The sequence below is a fragment of the Oncorhynchus keta genome, chromosome 31 (genome assembly GCF_023373465.1).
Source record: "Oncorhynchus keta strain PuntledgeMale-10-30-2019 chromosome 31, Oket_V2, whole genome shotgun sequence".
Classification (NCBI taxonomy): Eukaryota; Metazoa; Chordata; class Actinopteri; order Salmoniformes; family Salmonidae; genus Oncorhynchus; species Oncorhynchus keta.
The window spans coordinates 11,338,255-11,354,977 of NC_068451.1; the positions used below are offsets into that span (position 1 = coordinate 11,338,255).

General features: G+C 44.4%; 1 long non-coding RNA gene across 1 annotated transcript in view; it reads right to left on the reverse strand.

Annotated features, from left to right (window-relative positions):
* Positions 1-16,723, reverse strand: part of LOC127914290 (uncharacterized) — a 35,288-nt gene that overhangs the window by 11,605 nt on the left and 6,960 nt on the right. The gene's annotated exons all lie outside the window — the stretch shown is intronic.

The following is a 16,723-nucleotide window of genomic DNA, read 5'->3' on the forward strand; positions in this document are numbered from 1 at the left end:
GAGGAAGGTGGTGGTGGTGGGCTAGGCTCCTCCCTGAGGTCAGGGGAGAGAGGATGAAACCTGTCATTAGAAAGGTGAAGGGAAGAAAGGCCTCAACGGGGGAGCTATTGTCCCGGGGGCGGCGAGGAGGTCCACCTCTTTAGTGCCTCAAATAACACGGCAAGGCCGCCATTGTGCTGGGGTGAAAGGGCCGGGGGTGTGGGGGGTGCTCCCAAACAGTGGTCAGAGGAGAAAGCCCCCCAAGGGTTAGGGGGTTGTGGGGGCTTTTCCCACTCTTGTTTTCTTTTTCTTTCTCGTCAGCTCATCCAGAACCCTTGATTTGAGAAGATCGGCAGTAGTTTTATCGAGGGGTGTGCATGCGTGTGTGAAGTGGGGGGTGCAGCTTCCTTGTCTTAGAGAATGGGGTGTTGCAGATTGAATGCCATAGTTTGACATCTAAGCTGGGGCTCAATGCAGAGTCAGGACCTTTCACTCATCCCTGTGTTTTAAGAGGACGGGTCACACAGATAAAGGGAAAGGCTAAAGACCAAAGCTTTCCTTTTTTCAGAGGCAGAGTGGCGAGATTCTTAACAACTCTGTCAGTTCTCTGAGCACCGAACGCAAATAGAGCACAGGAAATACACTTTCACAACAAGTTAGCGGCAAAGTGGATGAAGCAGTTATGATGTTGTACAAAATGTGCACCATTCTAGACCACCTCTCCCTTTTCCTCTCATTCTAGACCACCTCTCCCTTTTCCTCTCATTCTATACCACCTCTCCCCTTTCCTCTCATTCTAGACCACCTCTCCATTTTCCTCTCATTCCAGACCACCTCTCCCTTTTCCTCTCATTCTAGACCACCTCTCCCTTTTCCTCTCATTCCAGACCACCTCTCCCTTTTCCTCTCATTCTAGACCACCTCTCCCTTTTCCTCTCATTCTAGACCACCTCTCCCTTTTCCTCTCATTCTAGACCACCTCTCCCTTTTCCTCTCATTCTAGACCACCTCTCCCTTTTCCTCTCATTCCAGACCACCTCTCCCTTTTCCTCTCATTCCAGACCACCTCTCCCTTTTCCTCTCATTCCAGACCACCTCTCCCTTTTCCTCTCATTCTAGACCACCTCTCCCTTTTCCTCTCATTCCAGACCACCTCTCCCTTTTCCTCTCATTCTAGACCACCTCTCCCTTTTCCTCTCATTCTAGACCACCTCTCCCTTTTCCTCTCATTCTAGACCACCTCTCCCTTTTCCTCTCATTCTAGACCACCTCTCCCTTTTCCTCTCATTCCAGACCACCTCTCCCTTTTCCTCTCATTCTAGACCACCTCTCCCTTTTCCTCTCATTCCAGACCACCTCTCCCTTTTCCTCTCATTCTAGACCACCTCTCCCTTTTCCTCTCATTCTAGACCACCTCTCCCTTTTCCTCTCATTCTAGACCACCTCTCCCTTTTCCTCTCATTCTAGACCACCTCTCCCTTTTCCTCTCATTCCAGACCACCTCTCCCTTTTCCTCTCATTCCAGACCACCTCTCCCTTTTCCTCTCATTCCAGACCACCTCTCCCTTTTCCTCTCATTCCAGACCACCTCTCCCTTTTCCTCCCATTCTAGACCACCTCTCCCTTTTCCTCTCATTCCAGACCACCTCTCCCTTTTCCTCTCATTCTAGACCACCTCTCCATTTTCCTCTCATTCTAGACCACCTCTCCCCTTTCCTCTCATTCCAGACCACCTCTCCCCTTTCCTCTCATTCTAGACCACCTCTCCCCTTTCCTCTCATTCTAGACCACCTCTCCCTTTTCCTCTCATTCCAGACCACCTCTCCCCTTTCCTCTCATTCTAGACCACCTCTCCCTTTTCCTCTCATTCCAGACCACCTCTCCTTTTTCCTCTCATTCTAGACCACCTCTCCCTTTTCCTCTCATTCTAGACCACCTCTCCCTTTTCCTCTCATTCTAGACCACCTCTCCCTTTTCCTCTCATTCCAGACCACCTCTCCCTTTTCCTCTCATTCTAGACCACCTCTCCCTTTTCCTCTCATTCCAGACCACCTCTCCCTTTTCCTCTCATTCCAGACCACCTCTCCCTTTTCCTCTCATTCCAGACCACCTCTCCCTTTTCCTCTCATTCTAGACCACCTCTCCCTTTTCCTCTCATTCTAGACCACCTCTCCCTTTTCCTCTCATTCCAGACCACCTCTCCCTTTTCCTCTCATTCTAGACCACCTCTCCCTTTTCCTCTCATTCCATACCACCTCTCCCTTTTCCTCTCATTCCAGACCACCTCTCCCTTTTCCTCTCATTCTAGACCACCTCTCCCTTTTCCTCTCATTCTAGACCACCTCTCCCCTTTCCTCTCATTTCAGTGCTGTATGTTTTTCTCTTACAATACAGATACTTTATCAAAGAAAATTCAGCTTCTGAATTTCATTTACCTTGCCTGAATAAACTAGCATTCTGCTAATTATGTGTACTTTTCTCCAAAGCTGTTCCCACCACCAGAGCACCTAATAAACTGATTGGACCAATTATCAACTCCATCAGAAGGCTTTCACCCAATCCTGAAGCGCTGATGACTTTAGAGGGACAATAAAACCTGCTGAGTTGTGACCTGAATGTTTAGGAAACCGGAGAGAGAAGGGGACAAGCTACGGTCAACAACGTCACATACTTCTGACAACGTGTACAGAGTAAGCAGGTCAAACACTATGGTGAGAATGAAGAGTGCTGACTGAGTGTTGCTCTGCGCTGCCTTGGTTTGCACTTCTCTTCAATGGGAACCTGTGGTAGATGGCTAGCTCAATGACAAGTGGTAACCTGCTGAGAGAGAGAGAGAGAGAGAGAGAGAGAGAGAGAGAGAGAGAGAGAGAGAGAGAGAGAGAGAGAGAGAGAGAGAGAGAGAGAGAGAGAGAGAGAGAGAGAGAGAGAGAGAGAGAGAGAGAGAGAGAGAGAGAGAGAGAGAGAGAGAGAGAGAGAGAGAGAGAGAGAGAGAGAGAGAGAGAGAGAGAGAGAGAGAGAGAGAGAGAGAGAGAGAGAGAGAGAGAGAGAGAGAGAGAGAGAACACGCGCTTTAATGTGTATTGAGGGAAAGCAAGGATGTGTATTGGGAGGTGGAGATAGGACGATTTTGCATTTCCAATCCATTGAGAGGTGAGGAAAATAGCAACAAGGCTCTCTAATAGTGCAAACTGTCACAACTTGTATTAGAAGGCAGAAAATGAGGAGGAGGAGCGGCTGCTTTGCCTAATCACTTTCCCCGCTGACTTCTCAGAGGGTAAGGAGTGACAGATCACAGCCCCGCTAGCACAATGCAGCAGTCCCATACTCCTCCCTCCTGTATTCCTTTCTCCTCCCTCTATCCTCCCCATCCCATTGAGAGGACGCCCGGGGTGCCTGGTTCTCTAGTTCTGCCCACTGGGCTATTGAGGAAGTGATGGATGGCTTCATAAAGAGACTCTTGTTGAATCCCAAATCAGCCCCTTGTCCCTACCAACTTGCTCGGAAGGCCCTCCGTTGTCACGTGTTGCTGACGAAACTCAAAGGGTGACTTCCAGAGTGGCGAGGGGATCAAATAAACTCATCAACTTTGGGACACAGCCGTGACTGAAATAATTTCATTTGTTACATGTGTTACACCTGGAAATCAATGTCATATATTTAGTCACGCCTCTCCATTCTTCTGTAAGAAATTATGCAAACTCCAAACATATCGCGGTGCGTGTTGGGTTACAACTTCGCTGGCGAAGCTGGCAGCATAGCTGGCTCGGTTGACGTGGCTATTGGAGGGTCGAATCCTCTCTCTCTCTCTCTCTCTCTCTCTCTCTCGTGGTGGTGAAGGAATTCTGGCCTCTCTCCCTCGCTCTCTCTTCCTCACTTTTTCTCTTCCTCTCTCTCTGTTTTCGTCTCTCTCCCTCTTTCTCCCCCTGGGGCTGAGGACAGATGCGGAGGCCTTCCTTTCCCAGCATTCCCAAGGGAGAGAGAGTATACAGGCCTTAACGCCCTTTTGGGGATGGAGGGATGGGGGACATATGAATGGAGGGAGGGGGTGGGTTGTTGTTGTCCAGGGGTCACGTATTAGGCGTTAAGTGATGCATAATGAATGCGTTGTTTGGGGTCATTTTGGGCGATTTACTGATTTGGCCTTTAATTGGGTCGTTCTCTATGAAAGTATCCCGTAAAGACAAGTATTTTACAGGCCTAGTATTTTACATGGTTAGCTTGGGCAACAAAAATCGACAGTTGAATGCAGTTGCAGTTGGATATAGTTATTTAATTATTCACCTTCATGTGGTTAATTTAACTACGATTTTTGGACCGACACATTATAAAAGGTAATTCCAGTTCCCTAATCACATTTGTTCTTGTTAATATCCATACTACTGTAGTGTTTTTGCCCCAGTATGTCTTTATGTTGCAGCTCTTTGAGAGAAACTACAAACAGACCTTTCATAATGCTCTTGATGAAATGTATCTTCATATCATAAGCTGGCAGTTCTAACCAGTCTGGTGGTTATTTGGCTCATTCTCCTCAGGCTGTTGAAATGACAGCACATGGTGGTTTGACTGTGAGGACCCATTCAGCTTCATGGCTTCCATAGCCCAGGCGTAAAAATCAGCTACATTTAATCAGACACGGTGCAGAGTTTAAATAAAGGGATCAAGAGACCTTTGTCTTAATGGATTGGCTACAGTTTAGGGATCCACCACACCAAGTTACCTTAGATGAAGGCATGCCACTCGGTAACAAACTAACTCAAACCACATGGTGTTTCCTGGAAGTTCTCTTGTCTTTTTGGGCTTCAAACTTTCAAAAATTGTGTTGTTTAATAATTGAAGACGTTAGACTGGGTTAGTTCATAAGAATATTGGTCAGCCATGTTTTCAATTGATGGGTCCATCAATCATTTCAAAATGAGGCAATCTTCAAAGAATTAGCCTTGTTTTTTATCAGGATCACGTGACTTTCTCTTCTCAGTCTGTGGTCCTATTCTTCAGTCTATCCGTCTGTACATTAGAATTTCAAGCTTATGGCCATGGCAATTCTTAGAAATACAGAAACGAGACGGCATTAAAAGGCCACCACAGTCCAACAAAGAAGTAAATCAAGTGGTTTGACAAACGCTCACCAGACAGTTTGCCGTTTGTCATGGACGTGAATGGAACTCAACGAGAAGTGCGGACACATCGTTCAGATCGACATTGCTCAGATACTGCACAAGAGGCCTTTTCAGACAGCTGCAACACTGATTACATTGTGAGAGGGCCAATCAAAGAGAGAAATGACGAGAGCAGTCACGCCGGACACACACAATGCACAAACGGCACTGGTCAGATGATGGAAAGAGAGGTGGTGCACCACAGGGTTTTAGAGTCGTACTGGGGCTGTTGGGGCATCTCGTACTGGGGCTGTTGGGGCATCTCGTACTGGGGCTGTTGGGGCATCTCGTACTGGGGCTGTTGGGGCAGCGGCATGGGAACAGAGGACTCGCACCATCTCGCAAACATACACACTAGCTCGCACACACTTACGCACATATGTGTGTGTGTGTATGTGTGTGTGTGTGCGGGAGACAGGGAGGATTGCTAGAACAGGGGATTTTTTTGTGTTGGGGGGAAAGAGAGGCTTGGACACTTCATCTTCTCTTCTCACTGCTGCCAAAAAGGGCAGAGGTCAAAAGTCTGGGCGATTGGAGAATTCCTGCTGCATGCCTACAGATCGGGTTTCAGGGGTGGGGGAGGGATGTGGACTGCCCTAGAGGGATAGGTGCCTCTCTCTGCGCGTGTGTGTGTGTGTGTGTGTGTGTGTGTGTGTGTGTGTGTGTGTGTGTGTGTGTGTGTGTGTGTGTGTGTGTGTGTGTGTGTGTGTGTGTGTGTGTGTGTGTGTGTGTGTGTGGGCGGGCGAGAGCGAGAGAGCTTGTGCGGACAGCTCTTTATTTAAAACTTCTCCTTACAGCTTTAGTGCTCACAGCATTTGAAACATTCTCTTGAAGTGTACTGCTCTGCAAAAGCCTTTTGGTAAAAACTTGCTCAACAAGTTGCAAAACTAACACTCCTAACTTGGTGTCTAGATTAGAACACCACTATCATACTGTAATGCGTCTTGTAGTTTAGACTTTTGGTGATAAAGCGATTATGGTGTGAAGAAATTTAAAGACAGGACTTGGGAACCAAAGCTATGCCTCTTCATCCAAACAAATGATTTAAGAACTCTTCAAAATATCTCCACAAGAGCTGTTGCAACTTGGAACACAGGCTCGATATATGGCGGATTCACCTTGCGCTGGGGACAACAAAAGGCCACTTTAAAATGTGCTGTCTTGTCACATGACACAATGCCACAGATGTCTCAAGTGTGTGCAATTGGCATGCTGACTGGAGGAATGTCCACAAGAGCTGTTGCAAGAGAATTAAATGTTCCTTTCTCTACCATAAGCCACCTCCAATGTCTTGAGATACCGTGACGAGATCCTGAGGTCCATTGGTGTGCCATTCATCCGCCACCATCACCTCATGTTTCAGCATGACAATGCATGGCCATATGTCACAAGGAATTCCTGGAAGCTGAAAAATGTTCCAGTTCTTCCATGGTCTGCATACTCACCAGACATGTCACCCATAGAGCAAGTTTGGGATGCACTGGATCGACTGCATGTTCCTGTTCCCTTCTAATTTGGGGTGGCAGGTAGCCTAGTGGTTAGAGCATTGGGCCAGTAAACAAAAGGTTGCTGGATTGAATCCTTGAGCTGACAAGGTAAAAATCCATCGTTCTGCCCCTGATCAAAGCAATTACCCACTGTTACCCAGTAGGCCATCATTGTAAATAAGAATTTGTTCTTAACTGACTTGCATAGTTAAATAAAGGTTAAAAAAAAATTAAAATCCAGGAACGTCACACAGCTAATGAAGAGGAGTGGGACAACATTCCACAGGCCACAATCAACAGCCTGAACAACTCTATGTGATGGAGATATGTTGTGCTGCATGAGGCAAATGGTGGTCACACCAGATACTGACTGGTTTTCTGATCTACTCCCCTACCTTTTTTTAAGGTATCTGTGACCAACAGATGCATGTCTGTATTCCCAGTCATGTAAAATCCATAGATTAGGGCCTAATGAATGTATTTCAATTGACTGATTTCCTTATATGAAATGTATTTCAGTAAAGTCTTCGAAGTTGTTGCATGTTTCATTTATATTTTTGTTCAGTATGTATTGTTTAACCAAAACAGTTGTGTTTGAAAACGTAACTGAACTATTTTGATATTTAAACAATCTGAGGTGTTTTCAGATGTAGAGGTTTCTCCAAACAGTATTAATGACAGCCTTTCTTTATAATTAGAGGAAAGTTGAGGGGAAGCAAGTAACTCGCTGACTTGTTTCTTCAGTAAATCAACGTTTAATAGCTAATGACTGTTTTTACACCCAGCCCTAATGGGCTTAAACCATCCGACTCATCCATGATCCATTTAAGACGACATCGTCGGTTATACATTTAGCAGAAGGTTTGGTCATTCAAATGATTTGAGATGTAAAGCACTTACAGCCCTCAGCGACTAGTTCCCCCATTGTAGCCTTTGTAATTGATCATTAACGAACATGTGCTCCCAAGTCTCCAGTGGCTCCAAGACCCCAAATAGAGAGCACAGCTGTCTTTCCATTGTACTCATCCATGGAGCCACAAAACAACACAACACTCTGAAGCCTACTGCCCTGGCTATGTGCTGGAATTTATAACGTTTACTTTCCAAGACTTGGAGGAGATGAGTGAAAAAAGGGTGTTGGACGGTTGATGTGCAGGAAGCGCTAGAGTAAACGTTGAGGGGCTCACTTTTATGATTTCAAAAAGAATGACTGATTTATGGACATACAGGTAGTGCACAGTTTCTTTGTGGCCGATAAAGTTACACAGAGAACTACAGAGAGTGTAAAGGGGCGTGTCAGGTCAAACCCATGGAGAATTACCTGAATAGTGTGTTATTGTTGCACGGTGCAAACATGGGGAGAGTCATTCAACTACGAATGCTCTTCCTCAAGCCATGTTTGTTATATTACCAATCCATGGATGTAATAGCTATTTAATCGTGTGGGTAATATTAACATACCATATAAAGGAAGTGTTGATTTTATGTTCATTGAGCCACCAGGCAATATTTTCTTTAATGAGGAATAATACCATTTGTGAATGTTGCATACTGTACAGCAGCCCCATAGCAACTTATTCAGAAATGTCTCCAGAAGCTTGAGTGACACCCCAACAACATAACGTTGAAGTAAATCTAACTTTTAAAAGTTCATATTCTCATAACCAAATAATGTTGTTGACTCGTTCTATACTCGTATTTGTGGCCAAAGTATGAATTTGAGAAAATAAAACACTTCAAGAACAACACCTCAAACTTATCTCAGACTGTTAAAAAAAATAGCTATTTCCTCATAGAGGATGATGTCATATATTGAATATTTTTTATGACCGGTATATGCCCACACCATTCCGTTGTTGATGTACGCCGACACCATTCCAACACTGAAAATCAGCTTTTTAACATACTTAATGGGATACATCGAGATTTTGTCAATGAGTCAGATAAAAACGTGGATACCATTTTTATGTCTCTGCTTGCAGTTTGAAGAAAGTTGCTAACTAGCATTAGCGCAATGACTGGATGTCTATGTTACCATATAGCATTATATCATGCTAGCTGTTACCATAGACATCCAGTCATTGTGCTAACGAAACTACCTCTAACTTCCTTCATACTGGATGCAGAGCATCCATTCCCCAACAACTACCAAATACACACAAGTCTAAAGGGGAGAATGAGAATATAATATAATAATAATAATAATAATATAATATATGCCATTTAGCAGACGCTTTTATCCAAAGCGACTTACAGTCATGTGTGCATACATTCTACGTATGGGTGGTCCCGGGGATCGAACCCACTACCCTGGCGTTACAAGCGCCATGCTCTACCAACTGAGCTACAGAAGGACCACATTTAAAGACAAGGTGCAGTAGATGGTATAAAATACAGTATATACAGTACATGTGATATGAGTAATGTAAAATATGTAAACATTATTAAAGTGGCATTATTTAAAGTGGTATTGTTTAAAGTGATTAGTGATCCATGTGTTTGGATCCGCAATTTCCTCTTGACTCCGGGGAAGTAGCCAAAATCCAAAAATATCTATTCAGTTAAACTTTTTTTGTAAAGAAAAACTATTTTACTCATATTGTAATTAATTATTTCATAGAAATCTGGAAACACTTTGACAGTTACTTGAATTATCCCTTTTGATTAATGCACAAAATGTGTGTTGCAGATCATGCGGTTTCGGGGTTTTCTGTGGTTGCCAATAGAAGTGTCGGCTTTATTACAAATTAACAGTGAACAAGTGCTTCACTCACTGTCCCATTCACAGCATCCACTGCACAACCCTGGCCCAGAGAACAGTGCTATCACACAGAGAAAAACACAAAGGTCAGAACCTACTCCCACCACCCCCTGTTCCCCCTTCCAAAACCAGAGACTCTCCCACCCATCGCCCCTCAGCCACACACACTTCCCCTCCACTCTCAGGCTCCCATCCTGTCCCAACAGAGCCCATACACTGAGGCCTGTTTACAGTTTCAGATCCCTTACTACCCACGTTCACGCTCAACATTTTTTACACGACCAAGGATCATGAAAGAGAGCAAACGAGTCATTGATGGATCGGGCGAGGGTCTAAACTCAGGGGGCCGGGGGGCACAACCCCTACCTCACACCCAACCACCCCTTCCAGTCCTAGGGCTGTGTGAGTGGTGTGTTCTGATCAGGCCCAGCTCTCTCTCTCAGGTCCTAATGGGGCAACTTGTTGAGGGGGCCGTTGCTTTGATGCCAGCTGAGCTTCTTAACAATGTGTCCTTTCTGTGATTGGGGTGAGAATTCGCCAGCAGGGTTCCAAGAGAGGGGTAAATGTAAACTACGGATTAGCTTGACTAATGGCCCCTTGCCTGTCATTGACGTTAATTAGTGTTAATTAGGTGCCCCTCATTAAACGGGATGGGGATATGGAACCTGTGTGTGTACGCTTGAGGCATTCTTTGAGACCTGGGCGACTCGGAGGAGTTAAGTACTGTCACTTTTATGTGAATGAAATTCGGAGCATGTTGGGAGGGGGGTGCTCCCAAAGCATGGTGTTGGTCCCACGTGGGGAAAAACAGCACATCTCAATATGGATGGAGCACAGTGCAGACAATGCTTGTATCATCTCTTCAGCTGCTAACTTTTTTCCTGTCACAGTCCATTTGCTGCAGCCTATAAACACGACGAGACTGATGGAGCAGGCCCCGGGCCCTGACCCTTTTTTTCACGCGCCATCAGGACCACATTGAACTGATATGAATTGCTGGTTGGGCCATAGTGTGGGGACATAATCACAATGAGTTGGTTCTGAGGGTGTTGGAACCAAATCTGGTGGTATTCTGCTGTATATACTGTAATTTCAGCTTTACACACATATACACACAAGCCGAGGCCTCCCTTAGTTAACATCGCGGCTGCAGCCGCTTCCCTCTGTTGCTCTTCACTCGTTGTCAGAGGCGGTTTGCTCTGGCCACAATGATTCCCTTTCACCGGGTTTGAACTTCACAGCTTTTCAGGGGGTCCTCTTTTCTACTGTTCCTGGGCGCAAGCCACCCTACACAACTCATTTTTTAAATTTAACTAGGCTAGTCAGTTAAGAACAAATTCTTATATAACAATGACAGCCTAGGAACAGTTGGTTAACTGCCTTGTTCAGGGGCAGAACAGCAGATTTTTACCTTGTCAGCTCAGGGATTCGAACTAGCGAACTAGCAATATTTTGGTTACTGACCCAACGGCTATCTGCCGCCACAGTGTGCCAACCTATAAACCTCTGATCTGTGCTTGTGTATCCACTGATCCGGGAAAGTGACTGGTGGGATTGGGATCTTTTTGGCTAAAATCCTCCTCCGTGGTACATAATCAGACACTTTGTTGGCTCAGTTAACCCATATTGTTATAGAGGCCCATTGGAACTCTGATGCTATTCAGCTTACCATCACATGACATGTGTCCTCCCCTCTGCTTAGGATGTCGACACACACACACACACACACACACACACACACACACACCATGTCTCTGTGACTCACTGCTACCTGAGGGGTGTTTTCATGTTGACATACGTGGCCACCCCTCCTGGGGGGGCAGTTTGGTGGCGGAGTTAGAAGAAAAAAGCCTCTCTGGCCAACACCTGGTATCACTTTATTAACCCTCGGCTGTCTCGACTCTGAGAGCCCAGGAACAGCGGGGGCAAAGGGAGCGGGGGGCTATGGACGTCACCCCGCTGCCTTTGAAGGGGGAAGTGATGCCCCGCATCGGAGCCCCAGCGATGACTTTACCAGTGCCATGACCCTCGTGACCTCAGCCCCCCCCCCTGCCTCCCTCCCCACCTCTCCACAGCTGCTGGTCCCTATTGGCCGGCAGTGGAGCCTCAGTGGTGGAGGTTAGAGGGAAAGAAGAAGGGAATGGAAGGAGAGGAGGAGAAGGAAACGGAGGGGGCCAAGGCGAAAGGTCAACTGTTGGTCAGAGATTTTTATTGGGAGAGAGGGAGAGAGGGAGAATGTGTTAAAGACCACCATCTGAGATTTTAACAGTGGGGAGGGAATTTGGCCTTTTTCCACCCCTGCACACGTTAACTACGCAGAGATGGCTGGACTGACCTGGCCTGCTGGCCTAATGTTTCGTTACTAAGAACAGAGGAGTATTCTCCATATGTTTGTTACAGAGGATTTCTCCAAACATTTTCTGGTGGTTCTTGTCTTTTGTGCCTAGAGATTGGACCATGGGTTGTAGCCTGGCTAGTAGAGATTCCATCATAAGGATGTCACATGGTGGACATCTAATGCAATCAGACACTAGAGCGGGTCTGGGATCAGTCAGAAGTCTGGGTGGCCCTTGACATGGCCATTGGTGAATCATGATCACAAAATAATCTATACGGCCTGATCAGGTAAATCTAACAGCATGTGGTTGAAAAGCATGACGTCTAGACAGACTAGATTGAAAAGACTAAATCATCGCCCACACAGACAAACCTCCTTACACAAGATGATAATTAATCTCATGCAGGAGTTATTGGAGATGAATAATAAAAGAACGGCATCAGGATCCCCAATCTTTCCCGCATTGTGCTCGTATGCTGCCTCATTTCCTGTTTTTGGCATTCTTATCTCCACAAGAGCACAAAGACGACATTTGGCTAAAACGTTAGCCGCTTCCAGGAGACGTACGGTTGGCAGGCCTGTGTTAGCCAGGTTCCACTGGGAATGCATTAGGAACCTTACGAGGCGGTGCTGGGTGTTCTTCTCCAGATGTCTGTCTTCTTCATGGTTGTTTCAATGGAAAACAGTGTCACACAAGGTTATCTCCTGACTTGGCCCCAGCCCTGCGAGGTCAGAACTGTTCCGGCTAGCCAGGTGCGCACAGGCTAGCAAGTCCCTTCCCTCTGCAGGGGCCAGGGGTTCATTTATTGACCGATCACATGACCGCAGTTCAGGGTAGAAATGGCTGCAAACATTACAGGACACAAGGCTGCCTCCTTATACAGTCTTATGTATGGATTTAGGTAGTCACACACTTGCATGGTCCTCAGGTGGCACAGCCAATAGACGGTATAGAGGAGACAGTCACACACTACTGAAGATCTGAAATGCACTTGATATTTCACAAGAGTTCTGCTTATTATTTGTTTGTTACATCAACTAACAACTTCTTAAACTGTGGACAATTTGATGGCATCATAAATAGTGTGGATGTGTGATAGGGTATCCTTTTTTTGGTGAATAAGTATATAGGACTATGGGCAAAGCTCGGTTGACGTGGTTATTGGAGGGTCGAATTAGCCCCTACACCCTCAATAGTTTTAACTCCCTCAGCTTTGGGACACTGATTTGTGATTCAGCCTCTCTCTCTCTCTCTGCATCTTTTTATGGAACTGACATTCCTGGAGTGGTCGAAACAGAAGCCCTTGTTTAGGAGCAACCCTCCCACCCATCCCTTTTTTTCATCTTCCTAGTTCTGGAGCTTGAGTTCAGAGGTCGAGACCCCCTCCAGCTTCAGAGACATGTCAGGTCATGCTAGCACATAGCATTCCCTGTATAGCCCCCCTGGAAAAGGCCCACTGACTCTAGGCTGTGGCCGGACCCTACACAATAGGTGTGAGTAAGTGTGTGTGTTCAAAAGATAGTCAGTTGAAAATGTTTAAGACTTTTAGGAGAAAGTGTCCATGTGTTTAGATTTTTGTATGTGTAGTTTTTCCAACACAAGTCCTAATATCAGTAGTTAGAATAACTTAATTATAACAGATTGTTTTAGAACTATTAACTCCTTATCTATATAACTATAACAAGCTTGATAATATGTCACAGCTTCTTCTTTGGACAAATGTACAGGAAGTTAGTGAGCGTGTTTGTTAAAAATGTAAAAAGGTAATTAATGTAGGAATAAATTAAATAGGAAACTGAAAACCATAAGGTGGTACTGAATTGAAATAAGCAGTGAATGCTGTAAAACAAACACAGTCATTTATCCAAGTGTCAAAGTTGAACTGATAACAAAAATACACATTTTAGGGAGTGTCTTACTGGTTTTGTAAAGGTCATGAGACTTAGCAGGGACTTCATTCATGTCATAACATAGCTTGCTCAGCAAAATGGCAACAACTTCTTAACCACTGCAACAACAAAAAAGTATGAGGAATGAGCTTGGGATGGACAAACGGAGAAAATGGAGTGGGGAAATGAGTGACCCCTTCCAACATATAAACAAATAACTAAATAAATCCTAAGGACACTGGGGTGAGGGAAGCAACCCCTAAGGGGTCAGCGCAGGAACAAATAAATCTCCTTTAAAGACGCCGTGCTTCTCCATGGTTAACCTCTTAATCAACCCCAATCGGCCTAAGGAAACAGCAAGGCCTAAAAACTGTCGGCTCAGACTACTATAAAAAGTAAACATGCTTACACATTCTCTTTGACACGCACACAAACAAACACACATTTCCTTGGATTTTCATTTATGTCTGTCTCTGTGCTAGCCTAGTTCTTGGAGGGCTTCTTAAAGAAAAACTAACAGATCTGTGAGAGCCGGAATTCTTACTGGTTGGTAGGTGATCATCAAATACTTATGTCATGCAATAAAATGCAAATGAATTACTTAAAAATCATACAATGTGATTTTCTGGATTTTTGTTTTAGATTCAGTCTCTCACAGTTGAAGTGTACCTATGACAAAAATTACAGACCTCTACATGCTTTGTAAGTAGGAAAACCTGCAAAATCGGCAGTGTATCAAATACTTGTTCTCCACACAGTACATGGACAGTCCAAACACCACTTCTTGTCTCTCTAAGGGCCTTAGCGAGGCCCTGTCCAACAGGTCATTCAGGTCCCGCTTCTATTTTCGCCCCACACTCAGCTCACATACCTGATCAGTTTATGGACACCTTTCTGAAATGGGTCATATTTAGCATAGCCAGAAGAAGCATTGCACTGTGGGCCTCTGGTGTTGTCAGAGCTTTCATAAATTACCCAGTAAACCTGTTGCCTTTGCATTTGCTAGGCAATCCTATGCGGTCATGTTTACCCCCCCCCCCCCCCAACCCCTCTTACCCCTTAAACCCAAACCTGACTGCCAGTTGTTGTGGTAGTCTATCACTTAAAAATGCAAAGGTATTGATTCATTCATTTAGAACTAACTAGTTTGACATGGGTTAGGTTGGTATGAGCTGTAATATCAATTTCAATCATCAAGTTACAGCTAAATAACTACAAATATAACCCTAATTTATGTTTAGAAATACTATCCTAAATGTTATTGTCATCTTAATAAGTCATTATCAAGGTCCATAAAATCAGGTCTCTTTATAGGTGGCACATCTTTACCTGCATTGACCCTTTTTGCAATGACTCTCTTGAACTGGCTACGCACACCCACTTGACTCTACCCACACACTCACACATACTTACGCTGACACACCAACACACACATATGCACACACTCATGCACACTACATACACCCACACACACAGCCTATTCACTTTCACACTCACTACTTAAGCTGCTGCTACTGTCTATTATATATCCTGTTGCCTAGTCACTTTATCCCTGCCTATATGTCCATAGTTACCTCAATTACCTCGTACCACTACACATCAACTCGGTACTGGTACTCATTGTATATAGCCATGTCATTTTTACTCATTGGTATTCGTTATTTACTGTGCATTTTTTTCCTCCTGTCAGTATTTCTATGTTTTCTTTGATATCTTTATCTTTAACTCTGCATTTATAGAAATGGACTCACAAGTAAGCATCTCACTGTTACTATACACCTATTGTATACGAACCATGTGACAAATAAATACAATTAGAATTTCATGGATGTTTTTATGCCTTCTAATTAATCTGCCATGGAAACTGATCCAATTTCACTAGTTCCAAATTTCAACAGTTCACTTAAGTCAATGAAAACATAATATACAACTAGTAATGGTCCATCTACTTGTGTTGAAGAATATAATATGCATTATCTTTATAAATAACAATTATGGTTGAACATCATTAAATGTTGCTTTGCTCAATTACATTTACTTGATAACTCCTCCAGCCTTCCTCATAAGCCTTCAATGTATAGAATTACACCCTAATTATTAGGCCCCCAAACCAAAAATTGCCCTTGGTGACTGGCCTATAGCCAGTGGAATGCTCTAATAGCGAGTCAAGGGGCTAATTGGAAGACAGGTAAGGTTACATGTGACAACAATTATGCCGAGCGCGAGGCCAACTTTTTCGCCCGGGGCACTTGAAGCACTGCACTCAACCTGGCTAAAAGCTAAGTGGGGTCCCGTCCTCTTCGCGCTTTTTTTCCTTTGGGGAAATCACTTCAACGTTAATAAAGTTTTTCCGTTCGCACAGCTTATTTCTCTGAATGTGAATAACCCAGTCTGTATTCCGTTTATATTTTAGGCCTACTGAATATTTGGTTTTACGCATGGTTTTCAAACCAACCTGCCCCGGCAATAGGTTGGCTAATGACATTGTAATTAAGATATTTTAAAGATTAGTTATCCTCATTATTGAAAAAGTAAAAATCATAAAAGCAAAATGTGTGGAGCGTTGCATTTCTGAAAGCGCAATGCCTTCACGACACACGCTGTTCGTTCTGTTCTGGTACAACTGTCCAAACAGTATGAACGCTAAATAGAATATGCTTTCTAAATGGCACAGGCTAAATTAGTTCACGTCAGAATAGTGATAGCGGGTTCTTTGCATTTCCATTTGCCACAATTGATTGACCTTATGAAAGTTAACTTTTGGCGCACACCGGTTGGGGACATGTAGGGAGTCTTTCCCTCTGCATGCTTGGACACGTCTGGGGGAAAAAAATCTACTCACAGATCTCTTGCGATAAAACATACATTGTTGGTGTTGTCAAAGTTGTTAGGCTTAAATGCTGTTATCAACTTCTGACATTTCAGACCGGAGTTAGAAAATATGAATTTGTATTTGAGTTAGGCATATAGCTCAACTTCGATATTGACTATGTTGAAGTCACTAACAAATGGCTGGTACATATACTACTACTAATATCCCGAGGCCCAGGCCTAGGTTATCAAATTCCGCAGAGTGAAGGGTTGAAAACATGTACTATTTTGGTTGAGTTTAC